The sequence below is a fragment of the Bidens hawaiensis genome, unplaced genomic scaffold (genome assembly GCF_021521415.1).
Source record: "Bidens hawaiensis isolate Kalapana, Puna unplaced genomic scaffold, B.hawaiensis_p1.1 tig00065916_1, whole genome shotgun sequence".
Lineage (NCBI taxonomy): Eukaryota > Viridiplantae > Streptophyta > Magnoliopsida > Asterales > Asteraceae > Bidens > Bidens hawaiensis.
Window position 1 is genome coordinate 42020 of NW_027501731.1, and position 8837 is coordinate 50856.

At 34.4% G+C, this 8837-nt stretch overlaps 1 pseudogene; it reads right to left on the bottom strand.

Moving 5' to 3' along the window:
- Positions 1 to 4133: 4133 nt before the first annotated feature.
- Positions 4134 to 6368, bottom strand: LOC143604587 (putative calcium-binding protein CML13 pseudogene; annotated as a pseudogene).
- Positions 6369 to 8837: the final 2469 nt, after the last annotated feature.

Sequence of the window (8837 nt, forward strand, 5' to 3'; positions counted from 1 at the left end):
AGTGGCATGTTCGGGTTGAAACGGGTTGTAGATTGGAACGATATCGGTTTAGGTTTCGGCTCGGATTAGGTTTCATGCCGACTCGAGTTTTCGCACTGGACGGGTCGATTTTGGTTTTTGTTTCGTTTTCGTCGACTTTTCTATTTCGGTTAATTTGTCGGTTTTTTTTTTTTTTATAAACGAGTACAATGGCGAAAACATTTTAGTTTTTTTACTTTTTTCGTTTTTTATTTATATTTTGAGTTATGATTTTTTTATTGTTTTTTTTGAATTTTTTTTTTGAGGGGTTTTGATCTTAACAAAAACCCTCACAAAAAAATTCCAAAAAAATCATAACTCAAAATATAAAACAAAAACTAAAAAAACTAAAACGTTTCGTCCGTTGTCCTCGTTCAACAAAAAAAAACCCGACATATTAACCGAAACTGAAAATTCGACGAAAACGAAACAAAAACGTGCTGAAACAAGTTGTTAAGTGCTTAAACGAACTTAAAAATCGCTTAAGCGAGCTGTTACGTGCTGAAACGAACTTAAAAATCGCTTAAACGAGCTGTTAGTTGCTGAAACGAACTTAAAAATCGCTTAAACGAGCTGTTAGTTGCTGAAACGAGCTAAAAAATCGCTTAAACGAGTTGTTTCGTGCTGAAACGAACTAAAAAATCGCTTAAGCGAGCTGTTACGTGCTGAAACGAACTAAAAATCGCTTAAGCGAGCTGTTTCGTGCTGAAACTAACTAATAAATCGCTTTAAACGAGCTGTTTCGTGCTGAAACGAACTAATAAATCGCTTAAACGAGTTGTTTCGTGCTGAAACGAACTTAAAATTGCTTAAAGTGAGCTATTGCGTGCTGAAACGAACTTAAAAATCACTTAAACGAGCTATTGCGTGCTGAAACGAGCTGAAAATCGCTTAAACGAGCTGTTAGGTGCTGAAACGAGCTTAAAAATCACTTAAACGAGCTGTTAGGTGCTGAAACGAGCTGAAAATCGCTTAAACGAGCTGTTTGGTGCTGAAACGAGCTTAAAAATCACTTAAACGAGCTGTTAGGTGCTGAAACGAGCTGAAAATCGCTTAAACGAGCTGTTTGGTGCTGAAACGAACTTAAAAATCGCTTAAGCGAGCTGTTACGTGTTGAAACGAACTGAAAAATCGCTTAAACGAGCTGTTACGTGCTGAAACGAACTGGAAAATCACTTAAACGAGTTTTTCTGTTAAAACGAGCTATAACGTGTTGAAAACGCGTTGATTCGTTGGTTAAAAAAAACGGACCCGGAACCCGTTTTGACCCGTTCCGACCTTGACCCGTTCTAACCCGAACCCGTTCCGACCCGAACCATAACAACCCTTTTTTTAAGTGACCTGTTTCGACCCTAACCCGTTTCGACCCTAACCCGTTTCAACCCTAACTCGTTCCGACCCATGACCCGTTTCGACCCAACCCAACCCATTTGCCACCTCTAGTTAACATAATTAATGCTTTTTTTCGTTGTATGGGGAGATGGGTGCTTGATTCTTTAAGTCATACAAAACACAAGTCATTGGTGGCTAGCCTTCGTATTCAAAGGTACATACTGCATGAAATATGCTTAATTTGTCATCTTTAAATATTACCGTATTCATGATGAGTTGACTGATTCTAAACTTTCTGTCTGGTGGCCTTTGACATGTTTGGGTATGGCAGCTTTACTGCATCAATGCATGTAGAGGGTATGTCTGTTAAAATGGTAAAGCAAATTTTTTTTTTCTTAAGCCTGATGTGTATTCTATTCATTATTATTTCTTCTTGTTTAGACATAGATATGATTTGAAATCAAGCTTTTGTGGACATCTATATCAACTAAAAATCGCCCATATCATCCTGTATCTAATGATTATGCTGGTGACTGACGTTTATTGTTGTTGACTTTCACATATAAGTGTTTTGAACAAGCTCAAGGACATTAATATAGCAAACTTCGGTTAAAGAATTTTTCATACAAATAAGAAAATATGTTGTTTTTTTGTTATTATATTAGCATTTAAGTTTGTGAAAAGGAGCATGGTAGGGGTTAAAATCACTTATTGTCTTATCGAAAGATTACCCTCATTGTTTCTAATTCCTTTTATGTTTCCCTGATCGAGTCTCTGTATATTATGCGCATTTCTTTCATATATTTTGATGAGTTAGTTTTCATTTTTTTCTCCTATTTGTATCACTCCTCGTTGCACATGGCTCTATTCATGATCTACTCGACGGACGCACCAACTAGCACAGAACCAAAAGATGAGGAACAGAGCATGCCCAAAATGGACTCATTTGACTTGTTGTTTATCTTATATGATGTATTAATCATACCTTATTTTTATGTTTAAGATGGAGTCACAAAGTTACAAGGAAGAAAAACCATATATACATAGGTTCATGGAGATAGCAAAAGTTGGAACCTAGAATAGATAGAGAACATTGGCAATCAAAATTCAAGATTATATGAAGATAAGGACTATGAGACAGTCATAAGGATAGAAGGTGATTCTTGTGTCACATTCACATTAAGTTTATCATGTAAAAACACATTAGAATTCCGACACTTAACATACACAATTGGATTATAGGTACAATCCCCGTCTTTAAAGGAAAGCAATTTACAGAAAGCAAATGTCTTACATCACAACATTTAAATTAAACCTATTCACAAGCAGCCGTTTTGAAAGAAAGAAGGGTAAACTTTATAACTTTGCTAGATATTAAAACAGTCGAAAGTTGACCAAGACCAAAGTTTATTCTAAATCAAGCTTAGAATCTCCTAAATCAGTTTACCAAAGAAAACATTATTACTTTGTTACTATAGTGAGTGCTACTGTAGTACTCCTACATTCTAAACTATGCCACAAGTATGATTTGTAACAACTTTACACTTGTACATGCATCCCTACTACAATTTCAAATCGGTGTCCTGAAATATGAGAAGTACATCTGCTAGTAGATTTACAATTCAGATATTTAATGCCAGCACATGATTACAAAATAAAACAACACTTTATTATTTACTCCTAAACACAACATATTGCGCAGACAGCATAACCTGAGTAACATGCTACAATTTCAAATAACTCACTCGTGTCTTTAATTACTCCAGCAAAATCAAAAGTACCCCACAAAATGTCAATCTTCTCTTTTCATGACAGCTTAATATTTTAACATTTTCCACTCAAAATAGATATATAAACACCACGCTACCGAATGCCTCAAGCTAATCAAAGATGATCATTTCCAAAAACGAATGTCTGAAACTAATAGACATTATTCCCAACCTTTTGGGGTGCCTGCAACACTCCTAGGGCTATTAATTAAACAAACAGAAGCAATCCATTAAACAGCAGTGTCAGTGACTTGCTTTAACTTAAAGCACACACAATGATGAATGACCATGCCCAAAACCAACACTTTTTGGTTAAAAACTATGTCTTTTTCAGACCAATCCATAGTTATTAAAAAGCCCTCGCGTGTTGTGTCTAGGCCTATTTTCAAGACGTGGCCCAATAAATGTGCTTCGGTATTGCCTAGTTTGTCTAGGCAGAGAAGGAATAAAAGACCGATCTTAAATTGCAATTATACTAATCCTAAATTCAAGGAATTAAGAATCGTGCTTGAAGAATACCAAGGCCTGTAATTAGGGTTGCAAGATCAAGTCGCGCGATTATAGAAGAGAGTCGCAAAAGGGTACCATGTATTTCTTCACTATACGAGCGAATGATAAAAGTCGAAGATTGGGACTTTGAAGAACCAAGAAGGCGAGATAAACATGAGAAGATAAAAATCAAGCAAAAGAAACGTAAGGAATGCAATTGAAACTTAGATCTAGGAGAGGTCAAAGGAATTACATTGAAATTTTGTTATTATTCAAAAGACTATTTTAGAACATCTTGAGTACACCTAGTGAATTGATAAGTACGCGCCAATCTACACTTTAATTAGCAGCAAGTAACCGCAATAGATTCACATGTGTAAACCTAACTATTCAAAGAAAGACACAATATAATCATTCCATATTATCAAATTCTGCCGTTTTTTGAAGCACACAGATAATAATTAAAGAAAGCACAAATTAGCAGTAAATCAACAATCCAATAATACACAAACATTCAAACCAAGCACCATTTTAACTTACATTAGAAATAAAACAATGAATGGATCACTTGGCCACCATCCTAGCAATAAAGTCCTCATACTTAATCTTGCCATCAGATCCAACATCCACTCATCAAACTCCTCGGGCTCCAACTTCTCCCCGGTACTCGTCAGTATATGCTTCAGATCCGCCACCACCACGCACCCGCTGCCGTCCTTGTCGAAAGGGGTGGTGAGCTTCTCGTCGGAGACGATGGACTTGAGGTGGGCCTGGGTCGGGTTGCCGCCGACGGAACGCATGAGGATCCCCAGCTCCGATGGGGCGATCTTGCCGTCGCCGTCGGTGTCGAAGAGGGTGAAGGCTTCTTTCACCGCGGACAGCCCATTTGCTTTGAGTTGAGTTTGTTGGGTTCTGTGTCTGGAATTGGAGGACGAGTGAGTGAGTGAGTGAGTGAGTGAGTGAATGAATGAATGAATGTTTTGTTGCTGATGGCTTTTTGAGGAATGTGTGTAATGTGGGTGGGATTATTGATGTGGTTTTGGGCCTCTTTAGGAGATTTATTGGGCTGGCCCGAGCCCAACTTAGCTTTTGAAGATGTGCTGATTTCGCGCCACGTGCCGTATCTCATACCACCTACCATTCACACACAATGTTTTGAAAACCGGTTTTGTTCGATTGGTTAAAAAATGATCCAACCGGGTTGTATTTGAAAGTTCAAACGGATTGAATGGTTAACATGTAATCTAACCTATATAATAAAGGAAATTATATTGGGACAGTTGTCACATTCACAATCACCCAACTTTTATTTTCCCGCCTATCACTTATTTATGATTTATTATTAATAAAAATATAAATATCTATCACTAATAATAGTTCATATTCTCCTGCCACGGGTTTTTCTTCTCCGGTATACAATTATTTAGGGTTTTGTTCATTCTTTCACTCAGATTTCATCTTTCTTCGATTTCATACGGTATTCCATTTGTATTCACAATGTTTATATTTCATTTGTATTCGATTTCGTTGCCTTTATGCGAGTTGCTATCTGAATCATACCAATTGATAAACATACGACCATCAGGTTATCATCTCTCTTCAATTTCACATCGATTTCAATTTCATGCTAATATTTGGTATAAACATGTATTGAAAGTTTGTTGAATGTTTGTAGATCCTGATGTCAGAGATGAATTAGTGGGTGACATATAATATAAGAAGCTTGCCAATTGTTATCCTTTGATTTAACTCTCCGATTCACTACGTACCCAGGTTGGTTACCATATCAACCTATTTTTCTTCTCCATTGAATAATACTTATGGGAATATGATATATATAGAGAGTATTCTTAATAACACAACATAATCTGAATATGTGATATGAGTGTCCTTTAATAGATTATGAATGTCTCTTCCAATGTATGGCTTAATGTGTGTTTAACATCATATATTGTGCATAAAGTATAAAATATGTTGTGATGATCACATGTGTGTGTTTGTGAGAAATTTGGATATTTCTAAATTACAAATAAGTTATTGTGATTTCGTTTTATTTCTGTCAGATTTGGAAATTATGATTCTGAATCACTATGATCATTATTGTTCATTATGTTTAACAACTCAAGTTTTATTTTTACTTGATCTCAATTGATTGTTTGTTAATTAAGGAAGCATTGAAAGTCTGATGAATAAATACTACATTTGTCATTAACAACCTTAAATAGGCCAGTAATAAACCTTTTTTTTATTGTTTTCGTTGATTTTGAACTTCTAGAGCACTTCATGATGACTTAGGGAAAATGTTATTTCTATATTTTTACTTTATAGGAACAACCTTTGAAAACAAGTTTTTCTTTTTTTTCTTTTCTTTTCTTTTTATTTTTTTTTATTTGGAGACTTTTTATATTAAAGACCGAACAGTTAGAGCAAACGATAAGGAATCTCAGCTTAGCTTAGTACTTCTTCAGGACCAACTTCCTGCTACTGTACCTGGTTCATTATTTAATTCAGGTAAATAATGTTTAACCCATATTTGATTGCCAATTATGTAATAACAATGATAAAATTTAACAAGATTACTGAACCTTCCCTGTTTAATAAAGGACGGATAACGCGGTTATAATCGGTTCTCAACTTTGTGTAAGAAGAGAGCAAATGATGAAGCGTTAGCAAAAGAAAATAAATTTTAAATCGTAACAAACAATGAAGGGACCCGACTCCGCCATGTTTAAGATTCAGAAGCGCTCTATAATCTTCCATGTCTCAATAAAATATAAGGAGGTATTATAAGGTATTTTTTAACTCAAGATCAAATTTTAACATTTAAAAGCTCAAAAATATATTATTCTTATTTAGGAGGAAGCATATCCGTAAGGCAATGTGTAATGGGGCGAGGAAGGGGGCGAGAAAAGGGGGAACACCCCCCCCCCGCTCCCCCCGCGGCGATATGTGGGCGAAATGGGGCGGGGACAGGGTGTTATTGTCGCCGGCGTGGTTTAAAAATAATATTATTTTATTGTTATGACCGTTTTCAAACAGTCAAAAATAAAAAAAAAATAATTAAAACAATATATATATATATATATATATATATATATATAAAACCATACACATTCTTCTCCATTTCATACACAATTCATATCCAAATTCTTCAAAAAATCTAGCAAAATGAATCCTATAAACAATCCGAACCATCCGAAACCCGTGTAACTCACCGCTATCATGACAGAAATCATCAAAAAACACGAAAAGTTTGCCGAAGAACTCAACGATACCATGAGAGAAACCAACAAACAACACGAAAAGATTGCTGCTATGATGGAATTACGGGAAATGAGTAAAGAATACGAATCCCTCAAAGTTGTCGGGTCACACAAAGAGGCCGCATTGTTGCAACGACGACGAGTCGAAAAAATGCGTGAATATTATGGATATTAGTATTTTTTTTTGTTATGGTTTTTTTAGTTATGTATTTTTTAGTTATGTATTTCTTTTTAATTTTAATGCATGTTTATTTAATTATTTAAATAAATTGGTTTTTATTTGATTAGTTTAATTATAAAAAGAAAATAATAAAAAAAGATACCGTGGGCCCAGTTTGTAGCCCCTACACCATTACACCCCAAAAACAAATTCTCACTCTTTACTGACTGGGCGTCACGTGTCACAATTCGCCCCAATTTGTAGCCACTCCACTACGCATAGCCTAATACAATAGAAGACTGGCAGCAAGGTTAAAAGATGCTTGCAAAGAAAACAAATGGGAGTTATGAAGATGCTTGCAAGGATAAAAGATTTCTCAGTGTTCTATTCTTATTTTATTTTTTTTGTCTAAAAAGAGAAAATAAATTATTTAATCTTATTAAATTTAGGCTGTTCAAGATTTTTTTGGGAGTATTAAAAGAAAGTGATGTTCTTGTGATGAAGGGCACAAATGGGAATTCCCCTGGCTAATCAACATTTAATTATAAAATTACATTAGTTTGTGTAGGCAACTAGATTTATATCAAGGACAACTTCAGCTTCTGGAGTTGATGATAATTATTAACTTATGGATAGTTTTGAAAATTTCTTCTGAATGGAACCGAAATAAGATGGGATGTGATATGGGGTCAATTCCAAAAGTATAGTTACAATTCAAATGAATATCTTAAGTAAGAAACATGTGTTGGCTGTTATAATTTAACAAGGGAAAAAATGGGTACAGTTGGGACACCATACAAGCAGCAATGTAACATTGTCTTTTTTTTTTTTTTTTGTATATTAAGAGCAAAATTGTTTTGTGGTTGAAACAAAACTGAAGCGCACTTTTCTTTTTCAAATTTTTTTTTTAACTTTTGGCAATTTTAGACTTTTTCTTGGGAATGATTGACATGTTGCCGGTGCTCACTTTTTATTTGTTAGAGTTGACTTTGATAACTCCAGGGGTAACAAGGGCAATTTTATTCAACTGTTTTTGGAATCAAATGATCAAGGACGTATAAATTTGATAATTGGATTATGTTGATTGAAGATGGGCTCATCGAATTTAATGGTGATCAATTTTATATGAACGGGAACTAGCTTGATCGTCTCTAGATGAATTATGTGATTTATTTATTTTCCTGAATAATGATTTGTTTATTTTGTGTGTGCACAACTTCATATTCCGTGACATCTGGTTCATGTTTATTTTGCTATATTACTTATATCACATATAGTTAAAGCGTATTGTAAGCATCTTTTTTTGTTTGACATTGTATCATTTATTCAACCCGTGTAGCACACGGGTTACTAACCTAGTTTCATATAAATGAAACTTCAACTCAAAAAATAATCGAAAAATTTATGACTTTAGAGTAAAATAATCCAAAATCTTATAACAAAAATAATAAATTACTTAAAAGACAATATAAAAGCACTTAATTTTCAAACAAAATTCCTTTTAAAAAAAGTTCATGACATCTTTTATTGGTACACTACTTTCAATTTTATCTGATAAGTTAAAAATCATTTTTTTAAATATGGGCTTTAAAAATATCAAAAATCTATTTGACTCAAAATTAGTTTGCTGGTTTAAACCAGCATTTTTGAAAAACCAGCGGTTCAATGCTCTAGCAAACCACCAAAAAAATACCATACTCTAAATATTGGCTACCTGTTCGAAATCCAGTATAACCAGTTCAACTGGCCCATGCAAACCGGTTTGTAAACATTGATTAAACATGTACAAAACGATTTAGAAATCCA